The sequence below is a fragment of the Pelodiscus sinensis genome, chromosome Z (genome assembly GCF_052426305.1).
Source record: "Pelodiscus sinensis isolate ZL-2025 chromosome Z, ASM5242630v1, whole genome shotgun sequence".
Lineage (NCBI taxonomy): Eukaryota > Metazoa > Chordata > Testudines > Trionychidae > Pelodiscus > Pelodiscus sinensis.
The window spans coordinates 25,485,313-25,500,048 of record NC_143085.1 but is presented as its reverse complement, the minus strand read 5'-3'; the positions used below and the strand labels follow the sequence as shown (position 1 = coordinate 25,500,048).

The window sequence follows — 14,736 nt, the reverse complement described above, 5'->3', positions numbered from 1 at the left end:
TGGCATTGCCCGTGGGTTGCCAATAGATTGTAGGTTAGTATGTCCATTGGCATCAGCATCCCAGGTAGCAGCAGTGGGTAAGACATCATGACAGCTTTTCTCTAACTAAACTTTGGCAAGGCATTGCCACTCTTTCTCCAGCAAGAGACCTTGTCATAGTTCTTCATGGCTTTGGTATCATCTACATAAGAAAATTGTACCAATTTAATTTAAATCGGTTTTTAATGAAATTGACTTATACCAGTTTCAATTCTTGTTCAGACACTCCCGTAAACAAGTGACTTATTTTGGTCTAAACTTTAACAGCTTTCTCAGTTTAAGCTAAGCCAAAATAAAGTATGGTTTAAATTGAATAGGACTATACACATAGCATTACTTCAGTCACTTTGGTTAAATCGGTTCAACTTTGTGTAAATAAAGTCCTCATCAGCTATAATTTTGATGTTCATACACTTAGAGGAAAATCTTTGTAGACCACTTGAAATCTCTAGTTACGGCTTGCTCTATCTTCTATTCAAGTCAATGGGTTTCAACCAACTCACAGACTCAAAGAATACAGGATCAATCTCCTAGTACAGAAAACAGTCTAGTTTGCCATGTTTAGCTGTGTTAGCTGAATTGAGATGATTCTACTAGTATTCCGCCTTCAGTATTGGGATGCTCTTTGTTTCACAGTGCAATTCCAGGTGTAGTTGTAAGTCAATTAACCTTTGCATCATCTGAGACAATACTACTTAAGAAAGCATTGTATTTTTGGAGTGCTGTTGAGCCAGTTCATATAATATGAAGTGATTGTGTAGCAGTTCCCTTAAATTGTGGGAGGAGAGGCCCTGGAATGGCCAGTTGGGGTAGCCATTGGAGGGTCCCAAAAAGCGTGAGGCATAGGGCTATCATCCCAATTCATCCAATGGATGGGACAGCTCTGGTTGAAGGGTGCCCTCAAGGTTCAAGCTCTCAACTGACCCACAGAACATATACTACAGAGAATGAATCAAAACATAGTGCAGTCTATCTCAATTTCTTGGGCTCCTCTGTTGAGCCTGCCAGTAAAGTGGCTAGATGTCATAATGATTGCTAGAGTGTATGGGCCTGATCCCAATCCCCTAGAAGTCAGGGAACCTTTGCATGCACTTCAATTGACTTTTGGATAGAGGCTCAAAGTGCTTAGAATAGACAGAGGAAACAAGGAATCTGATGATGGAGGATGAAGATGATGTTGAGCTTACTCTCACCTTGATCCCTGCTGTTACTGCGTCCACTGATTTGCATTCATATATTTAGGCTGAAAATTCTTCAGGTCAGAAACCTCCATTTCGTCATGTTATGTTGGACGCTATATACACATAGACAAGACCCAGCTGCTTGATTGAGGCAATAACACATACAAGCAATATTAATTATTTTACTGGGGATTTGTGATGGCAATCCACAGTGAATATTTGCATAATGTGAATTATAATGTACAGACACAGATGTTTTCAGACTTAAAAAAACTCCCAACACATGAAAATAATATCTGAGCATTTTCCCCACTTTATCAGAATAATTTAATCGTTCCTTATAAAGCTCAGATCAGGTGAGGTTTTCTCCCTAAACCAGTGCCGGAGGTTTGACCTAAGAAATGATTTCATCATAGGGATTCTTGCATGCTGCTGTAGGATGAGAAAGGAGAAAATAAACAAAGCAAGTCAACCAGAGAAAGAAGGACTTCAACTAGAGAAAAAGATGCTTCTTAACTTTGCATTTGGCTCCTGCTCTTTGTTATTGTGTCCCAGCACAATGTAAGTAATGCAAGTGGCAGACAGCCCATACAACACATGGATCAGCAGGTGGCACACATACAGCAGGGATATCTGGCAGACAGTGTATCTGAATTTGTATTTGCCAGCTAACCAGATTTCTGGAGTCAATCTCCAAGCTGTGTCACAGACAGAAAGGAGATTTTTTGGGCCACTAATCTTCTTTTTCCTCTTGCCCTTTTCAACATCCTCACTCATTTGCACAGTGAAGTATGAAGAATATATTATCTGGATGATTTTCAGGAAGCAAAACACTTAACACCAGCCACAGCAAGCCAGGGAACTTCAGTAGGGGAGGAATGAACCGTGAAGCAACACCAACAATGGATTATGAATATAGATTGGAAAATGAGCAAAGCTCTGAGAGTTTGGTCTTTGGACAGATTCAGAAAGGTTGTGTGCTAGATACTGTAGGAATCAGCTTGAGCAAAACCAAAATGATCAAGCTAAATTAGTCTCAAAGGGGTGGCTGTGTTAGTCTTTAACTTTAAAAATGACTAGTCATCACTTTAGAGGCTAACATATATATATATATATATATATATATATATATATATATATATATATATATATATATATATATATATATATATAAAATCATAAGCTTTCATGGGCAGAACCCACTTCATCAGATGAACTGGAGAAGGATAACAGAAACACAGACTTTATAGCAGAAAAAGGTGAGAAAAAAACACCTGTCAGTTGTAGGACCAGTGCTAAAGAGGCTAATTGAGTGCGCTATAAGTGTCCCATCTTTAGCTTTTGATGTAAAAGCTGGGTGTTAAATGAAGGAAAGGATGGTTTTATAATGCAACATTTAGTTAATGTCTTTGTTCAAGCCCAGGGAAACCATGTTATATATGTAGATGATGTCAAGTCTACACTCACTCTCTGTAATAGCCTGGTGAAATTCCTTTGTAGAAGAACGGCTACTTTTAAATCCATGACTGAGTGCCCAGGCAGGTTAAAAATGTTTGCCTACAGGTTTCTGTGCATTACCATTTCTGATGTCTGATTCGTGTCCATTAATCCTTTGTTACAGAGACTGTCCAGTTTGGCCAATATACATGGCAAAGGGACATTGCTGGCACTTGAGGGCATAGATCATATTATAGGATGCGCAATTGGATGATGTTATGGCTTATGTGGCTAGGTCCTGTGATGGTGTCACTTGTATTGCTGTGAGGACAAAGTTGGCAACAGGGTTTATTGCAGAGGCAGGTTCCTGGGTTAGTATGTCTGAGGTTGGATGTGAGGGTGCTGGATTAGGGGGGGTTGTCTGTTGGTGAGGATTGGCCTGTCTCCCAAGGCCTGTGAGAATGAGGGATCATTTTCCAGGATAGGTTGTAAATTGTTAATGATGTGCTGGAGGGGTTTAAGCTGGGGGCTGTAGATGATGACTAGTGGCGGTCTATTATTTTCCTTTTTGGGCCTATCTGGAAGAAGCAGATTCCAGGGTCTGGCTCTGACAATCTATTTCTTCACTTCCCTGGTGGGTATTTAAGTTTTAAGAATACCTGATAAAGGCATTCTTGTAGGGGTTTGTCTCTGTGTGACTGGAGCAAATCTGGTTGTATCTTAGGGTCTGGCCCTAAGATATGTGATGTGTGATGTGATATGAAACAGTTGATTATGTGATGTGTCCCGGATGGAAACTAGAGGCATGTAAGTAAGAATAGTGGTCAGCAGGTTTTCAATATAGGGTGCTGTAAATGTGGCCATCATTTAATGGTACTGTAGTATCAAGGAATTGGATCTCTTGAGTGGACTGGTGCAGACTAAGTTTGATGGTGGGGTGGAAATTGTTGAAATCTCTGTATTCTTCAAGGGTGCCCTTCCCATAGGTCCACATGATGAAGATGTCATAAATGTAGTGCAAGTAAAGGACAGGTGCTAGGGATGAGAATTGAGGAAATGTTGTTCAAGATCTGCCATAAAAATGCTGTCATAGTGTGCCATTAGCAGTGCCTCTGACTTGAAGGTATAAATTGACTCCAAATTGGAAATAATTGTGTGTGAGGAAAGAGTCGCATAGCTCAGCCATCAGACGTGCTGTGGCATCATTGGGGATAGTGTTCCTGGCAGCTTCCTGACAGTGTTCATATGGAATGGAAAGTCTACATCCAAGATGGCCAGCATGGTCTTTTCAGGAAGATTTCTGATGCTCTGTAGTTCCCTCAGGAAGTCGGTGGTGTCTCAAAGATAGGTAGGAGTGCTGGTAGCATAGGGTCTGAGGAGAGACTCAACATAGCCAGATAATCCTGCTATAAGTGTGCCGATGCCTGAGATGACTAGACATCTGGGTTTTCCAGGTTTATGAATCTTGGGTAGCGGATAGAATACTCCTCACTGGAGATCTGGGGGCATGGGAGTTTGTATAGATTTGATCCCAAGTTGTAGCAGGGAGTTTCATAAGCAGATGGTGTAGTTTCACTAGTGTAACCTCCAAGTTTAGACAAGAGCACTCTTTCCTTTCACCACACTCTCCACTGAAAACATGGTGCAGGATTCTCCTCTCACTTACACAGGCTTAAATCAGAAACAAAACTTTATTTCAAATTGATGATAATATATTAGTGTAAAACTGCAGTGAGAGACTTACAACCAGGCAGCCTGGCAGGCTGGGGTCTACCACAAAGACTGCAAGTAAGTCCCCAGCATTGCTTCCCTAGGGGTCGGAGGATCAAGTGTCTAAAAGTGAAAAAAAAAAAAAAATTCAAGATACCAGCTCTGAGGCCCCTTGTATTTATAAATATGATATTGTCAGACCTTTCCTTTTCTTAAACCTAGCTACAGCAGATAGCATTTGATGATCTTCTGTAAAAGGGAATGCCACAAGCTGACCACAAACTATGTGAAATTATATATATCTCCTGACCATCTTTTATTATGAAATGAGGCAGGTAAAACAGCCTCAAAGAGAGGAACATATACTTCTAACGAATTACCTTTGCCAGAAAAAAATAGAAGATGTGATTGGGCTAAAACTCAGATGTCAGCTTTTAAAAAAAATTATAATAAAAAAGTCTAGGCACTGAAAGATAGCCCAGAATTTTCTCCATAAGTTGTGAATACTAATACAAAAACATTGGTTGGGGGAAATCTCAAGCATTGGAAGTCTTGAGTTCCAAGTTAATGGACTCACTTTGCAAACGCAGCAGCTGGAACTGTGTCTGTGGTTCTTTAAACCGGTCAGTATTAGAAGTTTTGTTCATGTTGTTGATGGTACAGCAATATGGTGGTCATGCACATAGTAGAGACATTTTTAAAATTGTGAATATAAAAAAAGGCATTTTGCAGTCAGGTCAGTGAGCAAAATATAGAGAGCAGATACTAGAAGGAAACTGAAGCTATCTAAAAAAATGGCCTAGTGCATCAATGGGATGTTTTGAGAAAAAAACAATTTTATAGATTTTATTATTAAGCTAGATAGTTATCAACAAAAATGCACATTTAGCTATTCTATATTAGAACTGTTCTGGCTCAACTAATTAATGGAACTCTGGGACACTATTATTTACTGAAGACTATTCAGAGTTAAAATTCTAGCTTACAAAGAATCAAAATATTCTATCTCTAACTCTTGTTCTGAACTGAGATCAGTAAATATTCTTTCAATAGAAATGTATATTCATGATCTAGATGTGCCACATTTTTGTGGCATTTACAAATTATACACACACACCATCTGCAGAGGGCAGGCACCTTCACTAAGGATAGCTAGCAATAGCTGACATTTTTACACTTTCATCTCTCAAAGGAACCTGTGTAAAATGAAGTATTAAATAGATATTTTTTCACGAATACACATTTTGAATGTTGTAAGTTTCAACATATGAACCATATAATCATATGTGTTTATAAAAATAAAAATAACTATCACAACCCAACAAAACTGATGTAGGGAAGAAATTCATGGCAATATGGGTCTTTATTTTTACATTACCAAAATGCTAAATCAGTCTTCCAAAGCCTCTGCTCAGCAAATCTGATTCTTTGTTCTCTAAGTTACAGCTGCTGAGTGAACCTCAAAAATATTTCAGGAGTTAATTCAGATATTTATCCAAAGCCTATTGAACTAATTGAATTACTAACAGCTCTAAAATCAAGCTGGAAATTTAATGAAAAATGTTAAATTGTGGGTACATGTGACAGGGTGTACCAATCCTGCACTGGGCCACCAGGTAGGGGCCAATCATTTTGGGCACAGGAGATCATGCCCTCTCTTCCCTGCTGCACATGCTCCACATGAAGAATTCATGTAAAGGGAGGCAGCCCCAGTCAGTCGGGGAGAGCAGATGTTAGAGGAAGGAAGAACATGTTTTGCTCCTGTAAGGCTGCTGGAGATAGAGCCCAGGAACCTGGAATACCCACCGGACAATTTGTTGCCTGCAGATTCTGTCAGGGGAGTGGAGCTGACACCTGATAAGGAGGCTACTTGAATCCTAGCCTAGCCCAAAGGGAAATAAGCTTCTACTCTGTCCTGCCCAGGAGATTGCAAACTGCTTTGCCTGGCTCAGAATTTGGATTGCATAAATTCCTTGATTGTTTTGCAGTCCAGCCAGGAGGTTGCAGAACTATAAACTCCTATTCTGCTCCACCCAAGGACTGTGGACCACTTACTGTTTCACCCTACTCATGGGAGGCTAATTCCCCTCATCAATAAATAGAATTCCAGTCTACGAGGGGGCTTCAGAACCTTCAACCACTTCCCACCTAGTCTACCACCTGCCCCAGCCTAGCAGCTGTGGAGACCCTGTCACAGAACTTCCTAGTTAGTCCAGAAATATGGACTCTTCTGTGGCCTGTTGACAGTTCTACTGGTTGTCCAGGTTAAGATTGCAAAAGTGCAGAGTGATTAAATGAAAGCTAATGGGGGAGGCAGAAGTGAACCAAAGATACAGTTGTTTTGCAGCCACCTCTGAGCTTCATCAATATGAGAGAAACTTGAGAGAAAGCAACATTTTGAACCACAAGGCTCTTTTCTGTCCAGCTGACAAAAGGAAACCATAAATGTCTATTTCATCCTAATTGATTTTCAGGAGCCATATCATTGTCTCTACTGGTGGTTCCACATAATGATCCACTCAGCCAACACAGAATTGGATCAGCTGGCAAGAAAGTATTAGAGGTGGGGGACACAGGATAGGTTTGCCAAGGAAGAGGCTCTTCGTGAGAATGGATGATCCTGCAGCCTTAAAGCCAATCCTCTTGCACAGGTTAGTATGTCTAGACTACAGGGCTTTTCCAGGATACCAAAACTATCCTGGAAAAGTTCAGCTCCATCCAAGGAATGCATCTGCTTTTCTGAAAAAAATTTGAAAAGCAGACGCATTTTTTCGGCATCCCTGTAAACATCATTTTATAAGGAAGAAGGGATGTTCCAAAAGAGGTTTTTTTTCTGACATTCGGCCCCATGTAGATAGGCCAAATGTCGGAAAAGCCTCTTTCAGAAGAAAAGCAGAAAAAGATATGCACATTGAGGTTCGCAATTTGAGTATCTTTTTCCGACTTTTCTTTGCAGTTTATACACAGCCTCACAGAGGAAAAGGAATAATCCCCATTCCCCATCTAGGGAGACCCTGAAGGGATGAAACTGTAGAAATTAATAATTTCCAAATGCGTAGGTCTGATCTTTCCCAGGAAGAGGATGATTTGGCCCTAAAACTCCATTCCTGGGTGATTCTATTGCACATTTGGGTATCAAAGCAGGTAAGTTCCATAGAATAAGAGTGAATTGTTGAAATCTAGAGTGCACAAATCACTATGAAATACCAGGTGGAATCCTGGCCACTTTGGAGTCAAAGGCAGTTTTACCATTGACTTGAATGCGGTCACTATTTCACTTGTAGAGTGAATTCCAAATGAATTAATAAGCTCTAATTTCTAGCATTCTCTGAAGTGAACAGCTAGGCACTATGAATTGGAGAATGGATGTTTTATTGTTAAGAAAAAATGATAGGCTGTTTTTTAAATATTTATTTTTAATAGTTTGTATATCTTCTATATATTACACTGGCCTCAGCACTCCACATCTCAGTTTTATGATCATGCGTGTGTTGAATTTCCTTTGTACAAATTATATGAGATTTAAGGCTAGGCAATAGGAAATACACTCATTCTTGTTTTCCTTTCCATATTCATGATCACATTTGTCATAATAATTTAGTTTTGTTTCAGTAACAGGAACGTTCATGTTTTTCCATTTCCCTGATGTATTTCCATTTTCACACTCACCCATGTAACATAAAAAATGTTGAGAATAGCATCAAGATATTCATCAAGAGAGTGAAATGGGAAATAAAGCTGAATTTGTATATTTCATTTCACTCCCTTTTCAGTTAATCAAGAGAGGCTATTTTTACTATTGCTACACAGAAAAGTGTCAGTATGATCTAATCAACCTAAGAAAAAAAAATTGACAAATTAGATTCTAAAATCCAATTCAGCAAGTAGATCATGCCAAAAATTAACCTATGATTATTACTAATATCCAACTAACCAAAAGAAATCCATAATTAGGGTCTGTTACACAATATCCTCAATTAAAACATCTCTAAACATATCGTAGAAGAATTAGACATCTTGCCATACAGGAATGTCATCAGTGAGGTCTACAAGGGATACAGAATTTATTAGCGGGTGCCACAAAAATGACACTGACAATCCTTTTGAACAGTCGTTTTTCCCCTTCCTCTTTCCAGTATCTGTCATCATCATCCTTGAAGTTCATTAACAAAGACTATAATGACACTTGCCACTATGGCAAACAGGCTGAAAAGGAATGAACAGAAGGAGAAAGTCACTTACAGATTTTTTTTAAAATGTCTCTTTTCCCTTAAGCATAAATGCTATAAGGATTCAGCTTCCTAAAGGGCAGATCAAGCAGCCCATTACATGGAGAAGTAGTTATTCTCTTCCTGATCCTGCAGGACAATCACTTGAGTGGCAACCTTGACTGCTGCAGGAACTGCATCATGCTCACTCAGTTTGCACAAGTCAAACTTTAGATCCAAGAGCAGAAGAAAGTTCTAAGACTCATACATTCTCCTCCCTCTTTTTATTCCATTTCCCCTGTAAAAGATGCATGAGTTGGTTGGATATCTCCTTTTAATGGAGATAGCCTGGGCAAGTCTCTATTCTTATCTGCTGGCCACTATGGGTCATCTGAGACCAGGCAGTTTGACTATAGATCTAGAGAATGGAAGTGAATTCCACATTCACTAGAATGCACAGCTAATACATGTGGCCACACTGGATGTGTTAGGACTTGAGTTTCATTCCCAGCTGTGCAAGCTTCAGTAGACCAACTAAATTGCCCTTTACCTCTGAATTCCCATCTGTAGAATGCAGAATACTATACCTACCTCATGGGAGCTTTGTGATCTTTCAGATGAAAAAATACTGTCTTCATGTCAAAGATGATTTACCTATTACATTCCATAACCTAAAAAAAGTCATCAGACAGATATCACTGTCTCATGCAGTGATATTATTTCATGGCTGCTTCCTTTCCAACCATTTGCAGAAGTTGGAAGTTATTTCATTCAATATTTTGTAAAGTTTTGCTATCATACTAATCAGGTAGAAGCTGGAAGTAACAGTAGCTAGGCAGTCAATAGGGACTCAGGTGATCTGGATTTTGTTCTGGCTCAACCACAGAACTATTGTGTGACCTTGGACAAGTCACTTCCCTTTTCAGTAACTCCATTTCCTCTCCCACTCTTCATCTATTGTCTATTTAGGTTGTGAATTCTTTGAGAGAAAGATGCTCCTATTGTATGTTTGAACAGTGCTTAGCACAATAAGACCCCAATCTCAAATAGAGTTACCATCAAACAAATTAATAAGGACCAGTCCACCATCTATTTGGTTTGGGGCCAGATTTTTTTTAAAGTATTTAGAGGCTAGTTCCAATTGATTTCAATGAGAATTAGGTGCCTAAAGACATAACATATAATGTATGAAAATTTGGGAAGATCAATGGTCACTTCAATTCTCGTCCCATAGCAAGAGCACCATTCATTGTCTATCCCCTAAAGAATTAAAAACCTGCTGCTCATCCATATAGACTTAACCCTTTCCTTTGAAAGGGTTCCTTTCAAAGGGTTCCTTTCAAAGGGTTCCTTTGAAAGTGTCTATATTCACTTTGCAGATTGACCGGATGGAGGCTTTTTGGTAGCAAAAACAATATTTTTGGCAACACATGCAAATTCCCTGATTCCAGAACTTAAAATGGTTACTTGATTTAGAAGTCATTGTGCTCCAAAAAGAAACTCAGACTTTTAGTCTACCGTCAACTAGATCAGGTGCAAGAATGAAGCAGCAACCTCAGACCATTATTGCTGGAACACAACATGTTCACATGTTAACCCAGTGACTCCTGTGATCAGCAGTTTTTTCCATTCATACCAGGGAAAACCTAAAGTCCAACAAAACTATTATATAAATAGGAACACATACTTCAAAGGAACCACTAATTCAGGAGCTTCAGGGGGTAGCTGGGTTAGTCTGTACAGAAAAAAAAACAACAAATGGTCTGGTAGCACTTTATAGACTAACAAAACATGGAGTATGTTATTGTCAGGAAAGTAGCAATTATTTCTCTATTTCTCCTGTGAAGTATTTTCTGTTTCCTATTTTTGTTTCTGAAGAAAGACACAGAGGAGAATAGCAAGCAATGTGTTTGGGAGATCATCCATCAATATAGAAAATGGAAAAGCAAAGGATAAAACAGCAAAAGGGAAGGGTTAAAAAAAGTCATTTTCACATCGAGAGAACAAGACACCCACCCCCCTTGTATGGTGGAGGAGTTTGTCCCTGTCTGAAGCAATGCCAGCTACTCTGACAACAGGGCTGTGTCTATACTGGCGCGATCTTGCGCCAAAGCAGCCGCTCTTGCGCAAAAACTTGCTGCCCATCTACACTGGCCGTGTGTTCTTGCACAACTAAACTGATATTCTACTGTATGAAATCAGGGCTTCTTGCTCAAGAACTATGATACTCCCACTCAGGAATAAGCCTTTTTGTGCATCTGTTCTTGTGCAAGAGGCTAGTGTAGACAGGCAACATGAATTTCTTGTGAAGAAAGCCCGATGGTTAAAATGGCCATCAGGGCTTTCTTGCACAAGAAAGAGTCTACACTGGCATGGATGCTCTTGCGCAAAAGCACATTCCAGTGTAGACGCTCTCTTGCACAACTACTTTAATGCAAGAACTCTTGAGCTAAAGAGTTTTTGCACAAGATCATGCCACTGTAGGAGTATCCAGGGGTTTTTGTAGTTCCTGGGAAGAACTAGGCAGAGTCTTTTATGGCTCTATTAGAATATTTAAGTTAATGAGACTCATATTTAGCTAATGATAGTAAAGGCAGGACCTGGGTCATGGGTGCTGGCACCAGTGTCACATTGCATAGAATGGGACATTCAAATAGCAGCATAAGGAAAATGAATAGTACAGAGGATGAGAGGATGGATTCTATGGGGTAGGGGGAACATGCTGGGAAAATAACCACTTTCCTGGAGTAAGGCAGTGTCATGTTGCTGAATTGGAGGGAAGCAGCCAGATCGCTGCTGCACCCCTAGGTGGGGGTGCTGGCCCCAGAAATTGGTGTGGGGGGAGCCATGTGGGGTATTGAATGGGAGATTATTGTTTGTTGATCTTATGTACGCTATTTATGTGAGTGTATAATGTCTGTGTGTGTAGGTAGGAATCTGTAATCTGTGTGGAAGCTGAATATTTCTGTGAATGTGGTTAAGCATGGCTATGGTCAGGCTGAGTAGCAAAGCCCTGTGGAACAATGGCTCTCAATAGGCTATGGACACACCCAAAGAATGGGATTTGTCACCTGAGGGCAGCCAGCAGGAAATATAGAGATTGGCCTCTGACCAGGTGACTTGCTGCAGACTAGAAGAGAGGCCAGGAAGGAGTATAAAGAGGCCATGTGGTCGATGCCATTTGGTTCTCAGCTCAGCACTTCATCCCAGAGGCAGCATTGCAGGGATTGAAGAGCCCGGAAGACCTGTGAACCCATCCTGATCTCAGGATGTGCAATAAGAACTTTTAAACCAGCAGCTGCAACACCTCTGCTAGAGCCTGCATCGAGAACTGGGAAATTCGGTGCATGTAACGTACTGTACTTTAATAACCTTACTCTCATGCTTTTCTTTCTTGTGTTAATAAACCTTTAGTTTTAGATTCTAAAGGATTGGCCCAGCGTGATTTGTGGGTAAGGTCCAGAGGGTAAATTGACCAGGGATCTGTGGCTGGTTTCTTGGAACCGGACAGGACTTGTTCGGGGTAGGTGGGATTGGGTGCTAGGACCCCCCACCTGTGTATAGGCCCGGGGCCATCTGGGGCACAGATATTGCTGGGGTGTTGGAGGGGTTTTGCTCGGGAGGCTTCAGGCAGGCAGCTGAAGCGCTCTGTGAGACTGGTTCGTGGCCTGTGTGGAGAGGTCGCCAGTCGGGGGCTGTAAGGAACCCCGGATTTGAGCAATTCGCCCTGAGCGGATGCCCCTTAGCTGTGCCCAGACACGGCCCGGACCGTCACAGGCAGAAAAAGAACACCACTAGGGTGAGATCATTTGAGGGATTTGAAAGGCACGTCAGGGAAAGCCAGCCTCAATGTGTTTTGTCAAGCTGTTGCCAGTTTATTGAGAACAGGAATAAGCTTGACAAAGAAAAACGAAACATCCACCACTTTACAACTTTGATCTCCCTGTTGTGAACAACAAGAACATCACTGGCTGCAGTCTTATATAACTGCATGCCAGCATGCCATGCCATTTCTAAAAAAACATCCAAGTCATGCACAAGATGTAACCTTATCCCAGGGGGCCCAGCACAGAAGTCAAAAAGCACCATACTGCAGTTACCTTCCTTTGACAAGACTTAAACAAGTGTCTTACTCAAAACAGGGCACAGGCCAATCCACCTAATTGGGATTATTATTCCTTAATTGTGGATGAGACTAGGTAGTGTGAATGTGCTTCAAGCTACAAATCTACTTCAGCCACACTTCTCCCAGGTGACCGAGAAATCATATTCAGGATCAATGGTTATTGATTACTGGTTGCTCGAGCAAAAGTGGTTGGCTAGTAGCTACAGCACCTGTCTCTGCGGGTTCAGAGGGAAAGGGAGAGGTGTGAGAGGAAAGGCTCAGAGGGGCAATGCACAGGCCCTAAGTGGGGAGGCCCAGGGGAGTGTCATAGAATCATAGAATCTGGAAGGATGGACGAGAACACCTCTTGTGCTTCAAATTCCTTGATCCTTCTTCCCAGTGCTACATAATCTGCTGGAGTCACTGGGGTCCTTGTGAGAAACTCTCTCTCAGGGCCTCCCAGATGCTCACAGCCCCTTAATGGGCCTGCCAGATGGCAGCCATGCATAGCTGCTCAAAGGCCCTGCCATGTCAATCAGCCTCTGCCTCCCACCCAGGGAGGAACACCTCCCCTTTCCTTTCACAAATATTGTGAAGGACACAGCACAGAGCCACCACATGTGGGATGTTTCAGTCTTTGAGGTCCAGCCAGGTGAGGAGGCAATGGAACCTCACCTTCAGACACCCTCCACCATCATGCGGGCCCTGCTGAGCCTGGCGTTGAACCGTTCCTTGGAGTAGTCAAGGTGGCCAATGTAGGGCTTTGTTAGCCAGAGTAATAGAGGGTAGGCTGTATCCCACACAATACAAAGTGTCATGTCCACATCCCTAACTTTAATGTTGCAGTGAAGGAAAAAATGCCAGCATGAAACTTCTGGAACACACCGGAGTTGCAGAAGATGCAAGTGTCATGTGCCTTCCTGGACCACCAGATGTAGATGTCTGTAAAGTGGCAACGGTGGTCCACGATGGCCTGCAGGACCATCAAAAAGCATCCCTTCCAATTGATGTACACATATTCCTGGTGGTTGAGGACCCATGTGAGGATACAGATGCTGTCAACATCTGCCCCTCCACCCACAGTTGGGGAACTCCATGTTGGCAAAGCCAGAAATGATGACATCCATGTCACCAAAGCTGATGGCCCTGCGCAGCAGGATGGTGTGGTGGCCCGCACTACCTGTGGAAGGAGACAAACAAACAGCCAGTATCTCAAGGTTACTAGAGTCCTTTGGAGGTCCCTGAACCATCCCCCCCTCCCCCTCCCAACAGCAGGAGCAATCCCTCACTTATCCCCCAACAAGGCTTTGTGAGGGTGGGATTGAACACTCTCCCCCCCGAAAGAGGGCTTCCACCACCACCAACAACCACCCTCCTTTCCCTAGGGAACACCATTCCAACCACCTAACCCCCTCTTGGGACAATAGCCTGAGCACCAAGCCTGCACAACCAGGGCCCTGACAGTTGATATTCCCATGCCAAACTGGTTCCTAATGGATCAGTAGCTGTCAGCGTGGAGAGCTTCCAAAGGGCAATGGTGACCTGCTTCTGGACAGAGATGGCAGGTCACATGTGAGTGTCCTGTCACCTGCGGGCAGGGGTGAGCCACTCACAGAGCTACTGAAAGTTGTCCTTCCTCATCCGGAAATTCTGGAGCCTCTGCTGGTTGCCCCACCGCTCCATGACAAGCCAATCCTATGAATCGGCACTGGTGTCCAGATGCCAGAAGCAGCAATGTACACTGTGCAGGAGAGGGTGGGCAGGATCCAGCAGCATGAGTTGTGCCCTCAGAGATCCGAGAAGGGTCTCCAGAATGAGCAGGGGGTTGGATTCCTGCAGTGTCTGGGAGGCAGCCTGTAGAAACTGCAGCATGAGGGTCAGCACAAACTTCAATAGCTGTTGACTACCCAAAGGCAGCTCCAGCTCTAGAGCTAGATTGCTGAGGTGTCCGCAAGGGCAACCACAGCAGGCAGAGGAATGGGTTTGCTGTCCCTCAGTGAGGTGGGCAAAAGAAAAGAGGCTTAGACACTGCTGTATGGGTGTGGGTCCCTTTAAG

The 14,736-nt window shown here is 42.3% G+C and overlaps 1 long non-coding RNA gene across 1 annotated transcript in view; it reads right to left on the bottom strand.

Annotated features, from left to right (window-relative positions):
* Positions 1-13,505: 13,505 nt before the first annotated feature.
* LOC142818397 (uncharacterized) overlaps positions 13,506-14,736 on the bottom strand; it is a 32,667-nt gene continuing 31,436 nt past the window's right edge. The window contains exon 3 of the long non-coding RNA XR_012895888.2: positions 13,506-13,860. This is a non-coding gene — a long non-coding RNA (uncharacterized LOC142818397). The remainder of the gene's footprint in view (positions 13,861-14,736) is intronic.